Source organism: Balaenoptera ricei, chromosome 16 (assembly GCF_028023285.1).
Source record: "Balaenoptera ricei isolate mBalRic1 chromosome 16, mBalRic1.hap2, whole genome shotgun sequence".
In the NCBI taxonomy this organism is placed as follows: Eukaryota; Metazoa; Chordata; class Mammalia; order Artiodactyla; family Balaenopteridae; genus Balaenoptera; species Balaenoptera ricei.
The window spans coordinates 25,930,542-25,948,468 of NC_082654.1; the positions used below are offsets into that span (position 1 = coordinate 25,930,542).

General features: G+C 44.9%; 1 protein-coding gene across 2 annotated transcripts in view; it reads right to left on the reverse strand.

The window, feature by feature from the left end:
• Nucleotides 1-17,927, reverse strand: part of NEURL1 (neuralized E3 ubiquitin protein ligase 1) — a 110,610-nt gene that overhangs the window by 61,321 nt on the left and 31,362 nt on the right. The gene's annotated exons all lie outside the window — the stretch shown is intronic.

Genomic DNA, 17,927 nt, shown 5'->3' on the forward strand with positions numbered 1-17,927 from the left:
ACAGGCCAGCAGTAGGAGAGGATACAGAGGCTATCTAATCTAGTCAGAGTGTTCAGGGAAGGCTTCCTGGTGGAAGTGATGTCTAAGCTGGGAACTGATGACTGAGCCTAATGATGGCAACAATAACTAATATTTATTGTGCATTTATTACTAGTCAAGCTTTACCTCCAATAAAGAACTGGGGTGTGGAGAACTGAAGCATCTGGCTCCAGGTGGCTCAGGAAGCAAAGTCTGACCCCAGAGCCCGAGCCTCAACCAACCTGCCTGCCTCCCCTCCCTCCTCACATCTGAGGTATGACCGACTGGCCCAGGTCCCCCCAGATGCCCTGAGGGAACTCCAGAGGCCTGCTGGATGGCACCAGAGTTCAATGTCTGGGTTGGGATTCCACAGCCCAGTGGGACCCCCAGGCCTCTAAGCTTTCCACGTACCTTGGCCAGGCCCAGAGAGTGGGGCTTGAGGGTCCCTGCAGACCCAGATAGAGCCACCCCTACATCCCCGGGCCATACTTGGTGGTAGAGAAAACTCCATCTTCTCAGGTTTTCTGAGTTTCCTGGGCACAGGAAAAGGGCTCCTTCCCAAAGGAGAATTTGTTCTGGAACACTAGAGAATTTGCCCCTAAGCTGGAAACTCCCTGCTGGCCTTACCCTGACAGCTCTGCACCATTCACCGCTGGCCCCCCTTGGACAGAAAAGAGGAGGGCCTCTAAGACCAGAAAGCCCACCTGCAACGGGGCAGATGGGGGCTAGGAGGTCACCAGCAACAACCCCTCTGCATCCCAGCCATCTTGCAGAGCACAAGCGAGAGAGCAAGGCCCCTTCAGATCACAGTTACATCATGTCTCCCCGCACCGGCCAGGATGCGTGACAGCTGGCCCGCTAGGGAGGGAAGCCGCTGGCCCAGCCCAGCCTCGCTCCTGCCTGCCAGAGCTACACACCAAGCCCCCGGGACCCAGATTTAACATATCCCACTCCATGTGTGCTCCCTCTCCCCAGCGGCTCCTCAGCACAAGTTAAGATCCGATTGGCACTAACTGGGCCAAGCTGGCAGTGCCCAGGGTGCCTTGAGTGTTGTCATCATGGATTTGACTCACAGAGCGATGGCTGTCGGTGCCTCTGAGGCCACCATTAGTGTCATTTTGGGAGGATCAAGCAAGCTTGGATGGCGCTTTGTGAGTCAACACCACTGCCTGGCCAAGCTTTCAGCTAGAGACCTCGAGCTTACAAGTGATTTATTCTCTGTCTCACATCCAGGCAAGGGCTGGAATCCAGCCTCCTGATCATCAGTGTATTGGTCCATTCCTCTGCTGGTGGTCCCAGAAAGTGTTCCCTGGAAACAAAAGTGGGTTCGAGTTCTTCCTTTCCTCCCAAGGGCAAAAGACTTCCCATCTGTTAGTAAATAAAACCCCAAGCCCAAGAAGGGAACCTCAACCCAATCGTAGAATATGGAGCCCCCAAATGAACTCTTGGCCCCAAAACTCAATGCTCAACTGCAATCAAGAATCCTGGACCCTGAAGTGAAAACTCCTCCTAGGAATAAGATTCTCACCCCAGCATGGAACTCAGACCCCCAAAACAGATGCATCAATACCAAGCCAAAATCTTGTCTGCAGAAATGGCAGCTTCACCCCTAAAATAGAACCTTTTATCCTGGGAACTAACCCTTAGCACCAGACAGTAAATCCCCACTTTCAGAACAGGCCCTGAATCTTAGGAAATTCTGTTCTCAAAGCCAATCCAGACTCCTCTTATATTTCGTTTCTTTAACACAACCTCAACTTGAGACCAGACAAGGAAACCCAAACTCCCTAAAACGGTTTCCTTCACATTTTGCAGTAGAAGAACCTGAGGACTCTCATGCAACGGGAGCCCCCATTTTCAGGAGGGCTGCCCTCTGATGCAGAAACTTCCATGTAAGTGGCATCCTGGTCACTCACAGCCTCGTCCCACCACTTCCTCCATCCTCTTGGCTCCAAACCAGGGTCTGCGTGTCTGGCTGTCCTCCTCAGCTCCAGAGGATCTGCCGGGCCCGGCCCGGGAAAGCGGAACCCCCCTATGCATCTCTCAGGCACTGGCTAGGTTCTCTCTGCCCTGAAAAGAGGAGTTTTCCTTATTCATTATTGGTCTGTTCAGATTTTTGTTCTTCATGATTCAATCTTGGTAGGTTGTATGTTTCTAGGAATTAATCCATTTCTTCTAGGTTATCCAACTTGTTGGCATATCATTGTTCACAGTGTTCTCTTATGATTCTTTGTATTTATGTGGTATCAGTTGCAATGTCTCCTCTTTCATAACTGGTTCGATTTATTTGAGACTTCTCTCTTTTTTTTCTTAGTCTAGCTAAAGGTTTGTCAATTTTGTTTATCTTTTTTAAAAAACAGCACTTAGTTTTGTTGATCTTTTCTATTGTCTTTCCAATCTTTCATTTATTTTCTTCCTTCTACTAACTTTGGGCTTAGTTTCTTCTTTCTCTAGTTCCTTGAGGTATAAAATTAGGTTGTTTATTTGAGATCATTCTTTTTTCTTAATGTGAACATTTATCACTATAAACTTCCCTCTTAGAACTGCTTGTGCTGCATCCCATAACATTCCATTGGTATGTTGTGTTTCCATTTTCATTTGTCTCAGGATTTTTTAAATTTCCCTTTTGATTGTTCAGGAGCACGCTGTTCAACCTCTACATATTTGTGAATTTTCCCAATTTCCTCCTGTAACTGATTTCTAGTTTCATACCATTGTGGTCAGAAAAGATAATTGATATAATTTCATCTTCTTCAATATGTTAAGACTTGTTTTGTGGCTAACATATGATCTATCTTAGAGAATTTTCTGTGTGCACATAAGAAGAAGAATGTGTAGTTTGCTACTTTTGATGGAATATTCTGTATGTCTGTTAGGTCCATTTGGTCTAAAGTGTAGTTCAAGCCCAATATGTCCACATTGATTTTCTGTCTGCATGATCTACCGATTGTTGAAAGTGGAGAGGACTTCCCTGGTGGTCCACTGGTTAAGACTCCACGCTTCCAATACAGAGGGCGTGGGTTCGATCCCTGGTCGGGGAACTAAGATCCCACATGCTACGTGGCAAGACCAAAAAAAAAAAAGGAAGTGGAGAAATGAAGTCCCCTATTATTATAGTATTGCTATCTATTTCTCCCTTCAGATCTCCTTCAGAGTATTTGCTTTACATATTTATGTGCTCTGATGTTGGGTATATATATATTTACTATAGTTATTTCCTCTTGATGAATTGATCCCTTTATATTATCTGATATAAGTACAACTACCCCTGCACTCTTTTGGTTTCCATTTGCCTGAAATATCTTTTTCCATCTCTTCACTTACAGCTTATGTTCCCCTAGAGCTGAAGTGAATCTCTTAGAGTTGGGTAATTTGTTGGGCCTTGGTTTTTTTTTTTTTTTTGGTCCATTCAGTTACTCTATGTCTTTTGATTGGACAATTTAGACTATGTTTAAAGTAATTATTGATAGATAAGGACTTATTGCCATTTTATTAATTGTTTTCTGGATATTTTGTACATCCTTTGTTCTTTTCTTCTTCTATTACTGTCTTCCTTTGTGACTGGATGCCAAAATGGTATGTTTTGATCCCTTTCTCATTATCTTTTGTGTATCTACTATTGGTTTTTGCTTTGTAGTTACAATGAGGTTTACATAAAACATAGTTACAACCATCTATTTTAAGCTGATAACAACTTAATTTTGTTAACATACAAAAGCTCAACACTTTTACTCCCTCTCCCAACATTTTATGTTTTTGATGTCACAGTTTACACCTTTTTATATTATATATCCACTAACCAATTATTGTAGTTATAGCTATTTTTAATTCTTTTGTCTTTTAACCTTTATATTAGAGTTATAAGTGATTTACACACCACCATTACAATATTAGAGCATCTTGGATTAGACCATATATTTACATTTACCAGGAAGTTTTACACTTTCATATGTTTTCATGTTACTAGTTAGTATCCTTTCTTTTCAGCTTAAAGAACTCCTTTAGCATTTCTTGTGAGGTAGGTTTAGTAGTTATGAACTCCTTCAGCTTTTGTTTGTCTGGGAATGTCTGTATCTCACCTTCAACTCTGAAGGACAGCTTTTCTGGGTAAAGTATTCTTATATCTCCTAAAAATAAAAGTCCGGGACCAGATGGCTTCACTGGTGAATTCTACCAAACATTTAAAGAATTAATTCTTATTAAAGAATTAATACCAAAACTTCTCAAACTCCTCCCAAAAAATGAAGAGGAGGGAACAGCTCCAAATTCATTTTATAAGGTCAGCATTACCCTGTTACCAAGGCCATACAAGGATACTACAAGAAAAGAAAATTACAGGCCAATATCCCTGGTGAAGATAGATGTAAAAATCCTCAACAAAATATTAGCAAACCAAATTCAACAACACATTAAAAGTATCATACACCATGATCAAGTGAGATTTATCCCTAGGATGCAAGGATGGTTCAACATATGTAAATTAATAAATGTGATATAACATATTAACAAAATAAAGGCTAAAATCATATGATCATCAATCACAGATGCATAAAGAGCATTTGATAAAATTCAACATCCTTTCATGATAAACACTCTCAACAAATTAGGTATAGATGGAATGTACCTCAACATAATAAAGGTCAAATATAACAAGCCCACAGCTAACATCATACTAATAGTGATCAGAAGCAAGAGAATGATGCCCTCTATTGCTACTTCAACATATTCAACATAGTACTGGAAGTCCTAGCCAGAGCAATTAGGCAAGAAAAAGAAATAAAAGGCATCCAAATCAGAAAGGACAAAGCAAAATTGTCTCTGTTTGCAGATGACACAATCTTGTATACAAAAAACTCTAATAAAGACTCCATCAAAAAACTGTTAGAATTGATAAATGAACTCAGTAAAGTTGCAGGATACAAAGTCAACATACAAAAGTCAGTTGTGTTTCTATATACTAACAACAAACTATCTGAAAAAGAAATTAAGAAACCAAACCCATTTACAAGAGCATCAAAAAGAATAAAATACTTAGGGGTAAATTTAGCCAAATCTTTACATCTGTACAAAGAAAACGATAAACTATTGATGAAAGAAATTGAAGAAGATAAAAATAAATGCAAAGATATCCCATGTCCATGGATTGAAAGAATTAATATTGTTAAAATGTCTATACCACCCAAAGCAATCTATAGATTCAATGCAATCCCTATAAAAATTCCAATGGCATTTTTCACAAATATAAAAAAAAATCTCAAAATTTGTATGAAACCACAAAAGACCCTGAATGGCTAAAGTAATCTTGAGCAAGAAGAACAAAGCTGGAGGCATCACATTTCCTGATTTCAGACTATACTACAAAGCTATAATAATCAAAACAGTATGCTATTAGCATAAAAAACAGACATATAGATCAATGGAGTAGAATAGACAGCACAGAAATAAACCCACAGATATATGGTCACCTAATTTTCAACAAAGGTGCCAAGAATATACAATGGGTAAAGGATAGTTTCTTCAATAAAAGGTGCTGGAAAAACTGGATATCCACATGCAAAATAATTAAATGGACCCTTATCACACACCATGTACAAATATCAACTCAAAATGAATTAAAGATCTAAATGTAAGACCTGAAACCATAAAATTCTTAGAAGAAAATATAAGCGGAAAGCTCCTTGCTGTTGATCTTAGCAATGATTTTTGGGGTTTGACACTCAAAGCAGAAGCAACAAAAGAAAAAATAAACAAGTGAGACTACATCAAACTAAAAAGGTTTTGCACAGCAAGGGAAAAAAATCAACAAAATGAAAAGGCACCCTATGGAATGGGAGAAAATATTTGCAAGCCATATATCTGATAAGGGGCTAATTTCCAAAAAAATAATAAACTCTTACAACTCAATAGCAATAAATAAATAAATAAATAACTCAATTGAAAAATGGGCAAGGGACCTGAATAGTCACTTTTCCAAAGAAGAAATACAAATGGTCAGCAGGTACATGAAAAGATGCTCAACATCACTAATCATGAGGGAAATGCAAATCAAAACCACAATGAGATATCACCTAACACTTGTTAGGACATTTATAATCAAAAAGACAAGAGATAACAAATATTGATGAGGATGTGGAGAAAAGGGAACCCTTGTCACTCTTGGTGGGAATGTAAATTGATACAGGCATTTTGGAAAATAGTATGGAGATTCCTCAAGAAATTAAAAATAGAACTACCATATGATCCAGCAGTATATACCCAAAGGAAATGAAATCACTATCTTGAGGAGTTATTTATACATCCATGTTCATTGCCACATTATTCACAACAGCCAAGATATGGTAACAACCTAAGTGTCTGTTGATGGATGAATGGATAAAGAAAATATGGTATATATGTATATATATACAATGGAATATTATTCAGCCATAAAAAGAAGGAAATCTTGCTATTTGGGGCAACATGAATGAATGTGGAGGGCCTTATACTAAGTGAAGTAAGCCAGAGAAAAGACATAGAAAGATAAATACCATACAGTATCACTTACACATGGAATCCAAAAAAATGGGGGGGTGCTGAATTAAAAGAAATAGAGAGTAGAATGGTGGTTGACAAGGACTAGGGGTGGGGGAAATGGGGAAATGTTGGTTAAAAGATACAAACTTTCAGTTATAAGATAAATAAGTTCTGAGTATACAATGTACAGCATGGTGACTATGGTTCATAATACTTGTATACCTGAAATTTGTTAAGAGCAGATCTTAGGCATTCTCACCAAAAAAAAAAAAGTAACTATGTGAGGTGATGAATGTGTTAATTAACTTGGTTGCAGGAATCATTTCACTATATATATATATATATATATATATATATATATATATATATACCTAATCATCACGAAGTACACTTTAAGTGCATTACAATTTTATTTGTCAATTATACCACAATAAAGATGGTGGGAAAAAAGAGGCTGTTTCCTGCAAACAACTGGAGTGGGGGGCCAGGGATAGAACCTGTTGCCTCAGGCAGGGATGGGCAATCTATTGGGTCCAAGCTCTGCCTTCATGCCTGGAAGCTAAAGGAGAGTCCAGTGGGCTCCAGGCAGGAAGAGGCCCTGGCTGGTCCTACTGGGATCAGGATGGGGTTCTTCACGCACTCCAGTCTAGCCTGAGAGCCAGGGTCAAGAATGGGTATTAACCTAATGTTGATTCTGGGCCCATGAAGAGGCCCAGAAAGAGGCTGGAACAGGACTCAGAAGTACAGACTTTCATAATCCTGTGACAATCTGGGCCTCAGTTTCTCCTCTGTAAAGTGGGGCTATGAATCCTGATCATGGGACCCCAATGAGATCCCAGAGGAGGAAGCAGGACGGAACTGTTTGCAGATATTCAAATGCAAGGTTCACAGTTCTGTGAAGTCTCAAAGCTCAGGGCAAAGACAAAGAGCTTTTTTTTCTCTCCTCTCTTCCCCTTTCCCACCCGCTGCCTCATTTCTCAGCCATTTTTCCTCATTCTCTTTTACTCTATGGCCATCTATCCAGTCCTTCCTGCTTTCCCTTCCCTTGACAGTTTAATAATTTAATAAGTACTGAGCCCCAGGGTGAGGGTCTGGGGCTTTGATCTCAACTGTGGGAAAACCAGAGCAGCCTTGGCCTGTCTGGGCTGATTTATGGCCACCTGTTATGGTTTGTGTGTGTATGCTGGGGGAACTGGCACCCACGGGGAGCGAGGAGCCACCTGAGAAAGCTTGGCTAGGTTGGGACTGAAGGCCCTGGCTCGGAGGCCTGCAGAAGCCAGATGCACATCACAACACAGGTGCCAGGACCCCACCTCTGTCCACCTGGGAGCCACCTGTGACAGGCAGAGGGGACATTAATTATCGATGATGCCCCAGGGGGTAGGGTGGATTCAAGAACTCAGGGCCAGCCCTGCCCTGCTCACCTGTCCCTCCTCCTGGCTCTAAGACCTCAAGGTGTTGGGTGGGACACAGCTCTCAAGGGAACACTCACACAGCAGCATGCTCACCCCCGACCTCCCAAGAGGCCCACCCTCCCAGTGTGTGGCCAAGCTCTTCCAAGCCAAGCCACCTGGGTGCCTCACTGACCACTGCCCCAGAAGTCAGAATGTCACATGTCAACACAAGTAGTCCCTCTGCATCTCCCTCTCCACCTCCAAATCTTCAAGTCGACCTTCTAAAGGATCTCCCAAATCAATCTGCTCGCCTGGCTGCTCACTGCCCTGCCCTGGTAGAAGCCACACCTCTCCTCCACTGGAAGACTGCAGCAGCCTCCTGCCTGCCCCTCCCCTGCCCCTCTCTTGCCCCAGAGCTTTCTAAGGCATCTAAAAGATCTTGTCACTCTTCTGTTTAAAGCCCTTCAGTAGTTCCCCTCGGGACAGCACACATCACAGTTGGCACGATCATTCGTCCCCCTCGGGTGTCCCTCTGGAATTAACTTCTGCCAAATCCTGAGAGCATCATCCAGCAAGGTCAGAGCCTTGAGACCTCATTAGCACCTGGTCCAATCCAGCTGTATGACCTTGGACAAGTCACTTCCCCTCTCCAGGGCTGAGCGCTCCAGATCTGGGCTGAGAAAGGAGGTAGGACAAAATGATCTCTGATTTCGGTCTGATGTTGGAAGTCAGTGGCCACCACCCCTTCCACCAGCCCCACGCACACACCTGACCACCTGTCAGTCCTCTTCCTTCACGGAGAATGTATTCAAACGGAGCATTTGCTGGGAAGATCAGGGTTAAAAAAAGGAAAGGAAAGCAGACACAGAGAAGAAAGGCTCCAGGACCCTTCTGCCGCTACGGACTGATGTCTGAATTGGATGAGCGATTCATGGGCCATGAGCACCTCAAGGGCAGAGACGATGCCCAGTACTCACCTCCATGCCCAGCACCAGGCCCAGCACAGAGGGCACTGACACATGAAGTGAATCAGCTGGAGCATCCTCTCAGTTTCACTCAACTCTGATCAGGGCAAAGTGCCTCCTCTCCTCACTCTCAGGGGCACCTGGACACCCCCACCTGGACACACACACCGTCCCATTCCATGGAGAAGATCAGCCTTTCAGTAGATGCCAGGCAGAGGCTGGGGCAAGCCAAGGGGAAAGATGAAGGTGAAAGTCAGGAGCGTGTGGAAGTGCCACGACCCTAATCATAAGACAGCACCTTCCCCTGGCAATGTTCTCCCTTTCCTGTCCCCACCCCAACCTCTGGAGCAGCCAGCATGGCATTCTGGGGCGAGAGAGGCCAAGAAGGCCATCCAGAAAAGCCAGTAGACATACTTCCCTCCCCTCTCCCATCATCCCAAGAGGGTCCTCTTTCCTCCTCCTGCCTCCCCCCGACACAGACAGCCTTTGGGACCAGCAACTTGCCGCCATGGACAGAGAGTCAAGGGAGCGGCCACTTAATGATTTTCTGCTGAAAGTTCCGTGGCCTGGAAGGCTGGGATGACACAGCCGGGACTCAGCCCCTGAGTCAGCAGCAGCGGTGAGCCAACACCCAGCTCCGTCCTCAACAGGGGATTGTGCCAGGCCCCTTCCAGGAACAACCTTCACTGCACCCTCCACACCCAGTTCAGTGCTCTCAACTAAGAGTGGTACTGCCCCCTCTGGGGTGCTTTTAAAAATATGGGAAGAGTTATTTATTTTTTTAATGATAGTGACATTTAAGCTGGTCAGTGACATTTAATAGTCAGGGATGCTACAGGGAGATCAGCTCGGTGCTTTGTGACCACCTACAGGGGTGGGATAGGGAGGGTGGGAGGGAGGCGCAAGGGGGAAGAGATATGGGGATATATGTTTATGTATAGCTGATTCATTTTGTTATACAGCAGAAACTAACACACCATTGTAAAGCAATTATACTCCAATAAAGAAGTTAAAACAAAAAAAAGAGTGGATATATGTATATGTATAACTGATTCACTTTGCTGTATTCCTGAAACTAACACGCATTGTAAATCAACTATACTCCAATAAAAAATTTTTTAAAAAGAATTTTAAAAAATAAAAATAATTTTTTAAAAAGTCAGGGATGCTAAATGAATAGTTCCACACCCAACATGGCAGGAGCACCCCCAGGAACATGAAGCCAACCCCTACTCATTTTCAGATCACTTCCCTGGTCATTTCACTTCCCAGACAACCAAGACCAGGTCAAGTTCCCCCAAGTTCCCTGGTCTTCTGTTTCACAGCCCTTATTCAAATGTAACTGCTTGGGTAAGGAACTAAAGAAAGAGTTGACAGCACAGTTAAAGTAGTGCCCCCGCCTCAAGGAGGTAGAGCATAACGCTCTGCCCCTTAGTGTGGGCTGCACACAGGACTTCCTTTCAAAGAGCGCAATATGGGGAGAAAAGTGCACCTTTAACTTTACAGTGGAGAAACCTGACAAGCACTACCTCAGCCTGTGATCAAGGTCAGCATCCACAGTGATAAATCATGTTGAGAACACACACCATTGATATGATGCAACTAATATGGCACTTCACCTCTATGGTCTTTCTCTCCAGAACCTATAACCACAGTCTAATCATGAGAATAGCAGAAAAATCCCAGTGAAAGGACAGTCTACAAAATACCTAACCAACACTCCTCAAAACTGTCAAGGTCATCAAAAACAAGGAACGTGTGAGAAATTGTCACAACCAAGAGGAGCATAAGAAAACACAACTATATATATATATAAAATGTGGTAGCTAAAAATATACTATGGTATCCTGGATGGGATCCTAGTACAGAAAAAGAACATGAAGGAAAACTGAGGAAATCGGAGTAAAGTATAGACATTAGTTAATAACCACGTATCAGTATTGGTACGTTAATGTCACAAATGTTCCATACACATGTAAGATGTTAATAATGGAGGAAACTGGGCATGGGCTATGTGGAAACTCTCTGCTATTTTGCAATAATTCTGTAAATCTAAAACTGTTCTAAATGAAAAGGGGTTTTTTTGGGTTTTTTGGGGTTTTTTAGTGGTAGCGCCAAAGTCAGAGGGATCTTGGCTAGAATCCCAGCTCTGACTCATACCAGCCACGTGACCTTGGGCAAGTTACTTAACCTCGCTAAGCCTCAGTTTATAAATGGGGCTAATAATCATACTTACTTCACATGGTTGTTCTAAAGGTTAAATGAGATAATAGGTGAAAAGAGCTTAGCACAGTCTCTAGCGCATAACATGTTAGTAATTATTATCGTACTCCGATTCATTTGTTCATTTGCCATTTTTGTTACCAGCTCCATGGAGGGAAAGCTCCATGGCAGCGAGCCCTCATCTTTTTGTGTTCTATCGTATCCTCACGCCTAGGAGAACGGCTGGCTCATCGTTGATGCTTAGCATGTTTGTTAAACAACAGAATGAGCCTCCGCATCAGAGAATCCCTGGAACCCCAACTCTCACCCTGGGAGAACTTCAGTTCTGGAGCCCAGCGCAGAGCCCAGCCTACTCCAGAGCTGCAGCTAGAGCAGAGAGAAAGCCAAAGACTCCCACCTGCCTGCCTGTGACTCTTCCTCTTCTTCTAGCCCTGCTTTTCTCTTTGTCCTGCCCCCCACAGGCATCAGCACCTGCTCATTTCCCAAAGCAGCAGGATCTGGGTAATGACCTCTGATAAACATCTTTTAATAAACCCTGTAGCTGGATCTGTCATCCAGAAGCTATATTCTCCCCCCTTCCCACCCTCACCCCCATCTCCTCCCACTTCCTGGGCTGGCCCATTAGTGCCTCTGGTCTCACCAGGCAGGCCCCCAGGCCCCCAGGGCCTCTGGACTCTGGCTTGCTGGGGAATGGCCAACAGGCTGCCTGGGCTATTCCATAAGCCTGACCTTCACCACAGGCCTGCAGTCTCAGTGGCCTGGTCTGGCCTGGCTCTGCCTGTGCCACCCAGCCTGACCGCTGGCCAGTCCACTTCCCTCCAGCCCTGCAGGCAGTTTTCCCAGGCGTTACCAAGGAGACCACTCACATCCTGCCCAGGGTTGCCAAAGCAACCAGATCAGGGAGAAGCAGCCCCTCAGCCTCCAGCTCCTGGGTGTGCAGGACCAGGAGTGAGAGCGTCACAAATGAAAAGGAAATAGGCCCAGGCAGCTGGCATACCCAGATGAAGGCATCCCTGGCATCCCCTGGGCAGTGCCCCACTCCTGTCCTCCTTCCTCCTGCCTTTTCCTCCTTTTGTTACTGCCCTTGCCCGTACTGTCACCATCTTGCGCTCTGTGATTTAGAGCCAATGCCTGGGCCTCAATGTGCACATCTTGGAAGTGGGCACATGCCATCTCGGAAGTGGGCACATGCCATCTCAGAGCATCAGGGAAAAGAAAGCCCCAATATGCAGAAATTCCCCCCAAGGCCAATTCTCTCCCTCACGGGCTTTGGTGTCCTAGATAGAAAACTCAGCTCTGCCATTTCCTAGTTTATTGTTTCTGGACAGCATTCTTAATATACATGAGTCTCAGTTTTTGCACCTACAAAATGGGAATAATAATACCTACTTCACATTTATTGAGAGGTTAAATGAATTAATCTATGTGAATGAACCTAGCATAGTGCCCAGCATCAGGACTTGTACTTCTTAAAAATCCTTTTTTTTTTCCTGATGTGCAATAGCCCTGCTGACCATAGCCATTGGTCAGAAATGCTTCCAGATTCACCCACAGGAAAGCCTAGATGAGGTCATCAACTTGGCTGTCCCACCCAGCCCTTTCAGCTTGGCCTAGGACAGAAGCCCTGTAGCTCCATTAACCTCCCAGCAGCTCAAGATGCTTCATTCCCTCCTCCCCCCTCCTCTGCTGATGTGGCTGTTTAAAGGAAATCACTACACTCCTCTGCTCAAAAGCCACCCATAGCTCCCACTGCCCACAGGATCAATCTAAACTCATCTGGAATCCAAGGCCCTGCAAGATCTGGCATCAGTCTATCTTCAAAGATTGATCCGTTCATCTCCCCACTGGGGGGTCTCACATCCCAGGTGGGAGGGACCGCTCACTGTCTCTGCCAACACCTTGCATTTTCCTGCCTCCGTGCCTTTGCTGCCATGCCCTCACCAAGATGCCCTTGAAAAGGTCCATTCCAAATCTCCATCCAACTTCAGGCTCTCCTCCCCTGAGAAGCCTGATCTCACCAACTCCAAGAGTGCCAGAGTGGGTCTGTTCTGAGGCCCCACAGCCTTGATAATTCTCAGACTTTGACGTATATCAGAATGAGCTGGGGCTCTTGTTAAACATGCAGGTTTGGGAGCCCCATCCCCAAGGTATTCTGAGACAGTAGGTCTGGCCTGGGGGCTGGGAACCTGCATTTTAGATGTGCTTTCAAGCTGATGCTAATGCTGATGCAGGCAGTAGAAAAACCTCACTGTGAGAAACACTGGCCCAAAGGAACAGAAAGTTCCCTTGAAAGTGTCTGATGACTGGCTGATGGGTCTACATGGCTAAAAACCCTACAGAGGAGGTGGAAGGGGCAGGGGTTGGGAAGGAGCATCAAGAACCCCATGGTACTCCCTTTCCCTCCTTTGGGGCCCTGTCCAGAGGCCAGGAGATTGCTCCCCAGTTCCTTTCCGACAATGGAAGACAGAGCCCACCAAGAGTGAATTCTATAAGGGCAAGATATATAGTGGTCACAAGAGTGAACTCTAAAGTCAGAGAGACCTGGGTTTGCATCCCAGCTCCATCAGTTACTAACTGTGTGGTCTGGGATTAGTTACTTAACCTCTCTGAGCCTTTCTTTCCCCATATATAGGATGGTGACAATGATACCTCCCCCTCAGCAGGTTGTCAGTAGGATATTAATAGAAATAATCTACATGGAAGTACTTGGCACACAGTAACCACCCAACACATGGTGGCTGTTATAAATATTATTTTTTATGATTAACAATATAGGGTTCAAAGGTCAGACTGAATGAAAACCCAACAGGGTGTGCAGGACAGATGCTCCAGGTTCAATATGGGGGCTGTCTCAGCCCAGTTTCTCTGAAGTCTTGGGGGGGCAGGGAAGCCCACCAGCCCCCACCCCTTCACCGTGCCAGGTCTGTCTGCTGCATTGCTGGGAGCAGAGAGATGGATGAGCTCACCTAACCTGCAAGTGTCATGACACCAAGGGAGGAGCCCAGACAAGGGCTGTGGGAATATCTGTGGGCTGGCCAAAGAATGGAGGCCTTGAATTTCCGATTATGGCAGGCTGGGTCATGACACTGAAGACTGTTGATAGGGGACGGGCGAGATGAAAGGCATACTTTAGGAGGACCCCTCTGGCGTCAAAGGAGGAATGGGAGGCAAAGAGGCCAGCTACTGCAAGACCTGGGAGGAGGACCCAGGTCAGGAAAGTAGCAGCAAGGTTGTGAAGGCTGGAAAATGGCCAAGACCTTGTCCTAGGAGAATGCATCCCCCACCCCCGGCCTCAGAGAGCAGTGAGGAGGTTCAGGGTCTGCAGAAAGTTCCAGTAGCTCACTCCGGTCCACCTCAAAGAATCAAAGCTCCTTGGCCAACCTTAGAAGCTCCTCCCTCTGCCTGCCGGGAGCCTCAGCCACCATGGAAAAGAGACTCTGAAGACAACAGGCTGGCGTCACACCCAACCAAAGCTGGACGGAGACAACCTCCCTACATCTGTCACAACCAGTGGCTCTGTGAAATGTCCAATTCAAAAGCACCAGCTTTGAAAAGATGGAAGGTTTACTCCTTGCTATATACCCCGAAACACTGAAAACAGGTGTTCAAACAAAAACTTATACACATATCTTCACAGCACAAAATTCCCAATAACCAACAGGTGGAACAATCCAAATATCCATCAAAAATATCCATCAACTGGCAAGTGGATCAACAAAATGTGGCATATCTATATAATGGAACATTATTCAGCCACAGAAAGGAAAGAAGATACATGTTACAACACGGATGAACCTTGAAAACATTAGGCTAAGTGAAAGAAATCAGACTCAAAAGAACAAATACAGTATGATTCCATCTATATGAAATGTCCAGTATAGGCAAATGCCTAGAGGCAGAAAGTAGATTAGTGGTTGCCAGGGATTCAGAGGAGGGAGTAATAAGGAGTGACTGCTTAATGGGTACAGGCTTCCCTTTTGGGGTGATGAAAATGTTCCGGAACCGGACAGAGGTGGTGGTTGCACAACATTGTGAATGTACTAAATGCCAGTTAATTGTACACTTTAAAACGTTAAAATTGTGAATTTTATGTTATGTGAATTTTACCACAATAAAAAAAAAAATGATAGGAGGTGGCCTATCCAACCCCCATCTATGGGTGACCACTGGGACTGAGCTGTCCTCCCCATAGGCTTTCCTAGTTACCTTTCCACACTTAGCACCAAGCAGGCAGGCACTCAGAAAGAGATGGGGAAGGAGGAAGATCTTCATTCTCTGTATTTGTCTCCATGACGCATGAATCCCCTGCCCCAGTCACCCTGTGCCCATCACTGAGAATATATACACACACTCACTCCTCCCACCTCCAAGCCTTTGCTGCACGTCCCTTGCCCTACCCTCCTCTCCACACCCTCGGACTCCCGCTGCACCCCTTGCCATCGATCCAACTTCTACAGTTCCTTCCATGTCCAGCTCAAATTCTTCCCTGACCCCCCATTTCTGACCTCTGCTCACACATATCTGGGATTTCAACAATCCAACGAAGCATCTGATTCCATTCCTTCCCTCAGCCCTACCTTATCAAGTAGATCTTCAGTCTGTGAATCTACAGGGATGTCATGAGCCCTCACCTCTGACCCAGGCACATGGCAGCTCCTCATAACTGTCTGTTGGTCCTAATCCCCGAGCTATACCTTGGACCTCTCCCGTGGACACTCCTAGACCAACACTCTTCAGACCCCAGTGGGAATCACCAGCAGTGGAGTGAGGTCAGTGTGTCTTCAGGGAGAAGACCAAAGTCTACCACCTGACAGGTGATGGACGAGCCTCATTTCATGTCAGCCTGACAGCCAGACCAATCTTAGATCTCTAATGAGTCTCAGGGTCCCTGTTATGCCAGGTCCTTTGCAGTTGTTTTAATTAAAATGGTGAGAAATCAATAGACTGCAATTATGGAAGGAGAAAAAAAATCGAGAGTTCCCTGCCTCCCACCAGCAAATTTCTGGATGGACACTGATAAGAATCAGAGCTGAATTCTGGGTGAGTACAAAGCTGTCCCAGCAGAACTCAGGGTGGACAGTCTTAGAATCACAGCCAGTATCAAGGTCATACCAATAAAATGGGGATGGAACTCTGGATGACCACTGATGTATCAGAGAAGACTCCTAGGTCAATGCTGATACAGTTAGAAAGGAACTTGGAGTGAACATTAAAACAATCACAGAATAAAATTGATGGCTCTGTTAGGATGGGGAAAAGTCAGGCTGAGAAGCAGGATCGGGGACCCTGGATGACGGACCATAGGACCCTGGATGAAGGAACTCATAGGCAGCCTTCACGGCATGCTCTGATCCTTCATCTCAGGCTTGGAAGGAGCAGAACCAAAATTCTCATGGCCACCTAGGTGTGTGGTTACGGACAGAGGAGAGTAGATTCTGGTAAGTTGAGCCTGAAGGGAGATGGGCAGTGGGAGGGAGACTCCTGGCAGGGAGAATTTCTCCACCATTTACTCCCACTGAATAAGAACTGATCTCTGTAAACCAGGGAGGCAGCAAAAAGGGGCTTTCCCAGGCCAGATAGGTGGGGATTCAGGCAGAGGAGGAGGCTAGGGTGGGAGCAGGGACATGGGAGGGCCTCAGACCCTCTCCTGCTCACCCTCCCTTGCCAAAGACCCCAGCCACAGACACCTCACATCCCCACAATCCCAAACTTTAGGTTAAAAGGGGTGCAATTATGGAGGCCTTCTCTGGGCTTCCCTAGGGTCATGAATGGAGCACAGCCTTCTTGGGGCAGCTGGTGAGCATTCAAGCACCAAGTCAACTCACTGGTCCCCAGCTAACCCCTGCCCTTGAAGGACTTAGTCTGGCTTTGCCACCTTCTCTTGACTGACCCACTGAGTAACTGGTAAAATCACTCTCCCTTTCCCTCATTCTTTTCCCTTGTAAGGGAGGACATTGAACTGGATGACAACCACAGTTTCCTCCATCATTAGAAATCTGTTTTCAACGCTCAGAAACAGTCTTCATACATCTAATACTTACAGCTGATTTCTGATTATAAAAAATAATACTTGTTTATTGTAGAAATTTTAGAAAAGAGCAGAATATAAAAAAGAAAAGAAAAAATCTTATGTGATCTCATTACCCAGAGGAAATCACTGTTAATCTTCCAGAAACTTTCTTTCAAGGGCTGTTTGATTTTTTTTTTTTTTTGCATTCATAACATTTTAACAAAATTGGGCTCTTACATAGTCTACACAACTTTGTATGCTGCTTTTTACAACTGTCATTATGCTGCTGTGAGCATTTTCCCAAGTGATCAAATATTCTTCAAAAATACTATTTTAAAGATTGCATAATACTCCACCAAGAGGATCCACCACGATTTCAGGGCATTTAGGTTGTTTTCCTAGTATAAGCAACACTACCATGAGCATCCTAGCCTAGCACATAAGTATTTGCCTGCATTTCCATTTTCTTAGGATCATTTCTTCAGGTGGAATCACAAGGCCAATGAAAATGATATTTTAAAAGGTCTTGACAGGTACCGCCATATTAATTTCCAGAAGGACACAACAAACCCATTGATTTTCCTGAGCCAAGTGAGAGCTGAAGTTCTGAAAGGGTTGGAGTTAGAATGCAGGACGGTGGTCCCGTCTCTCCTCCTCTCCCCCACTCCTGAAGGTTAACCGTCCAGCAAAAGAGAGGACAGAATTCCAAGTCAGAAGATACAGGTCTGCAGCCTAGTTCTGCCTCTCTGCCTTTGGGAACGTGAAACAAGCATTGGTTCTCCTCAACTGTAACATGGGCATGAT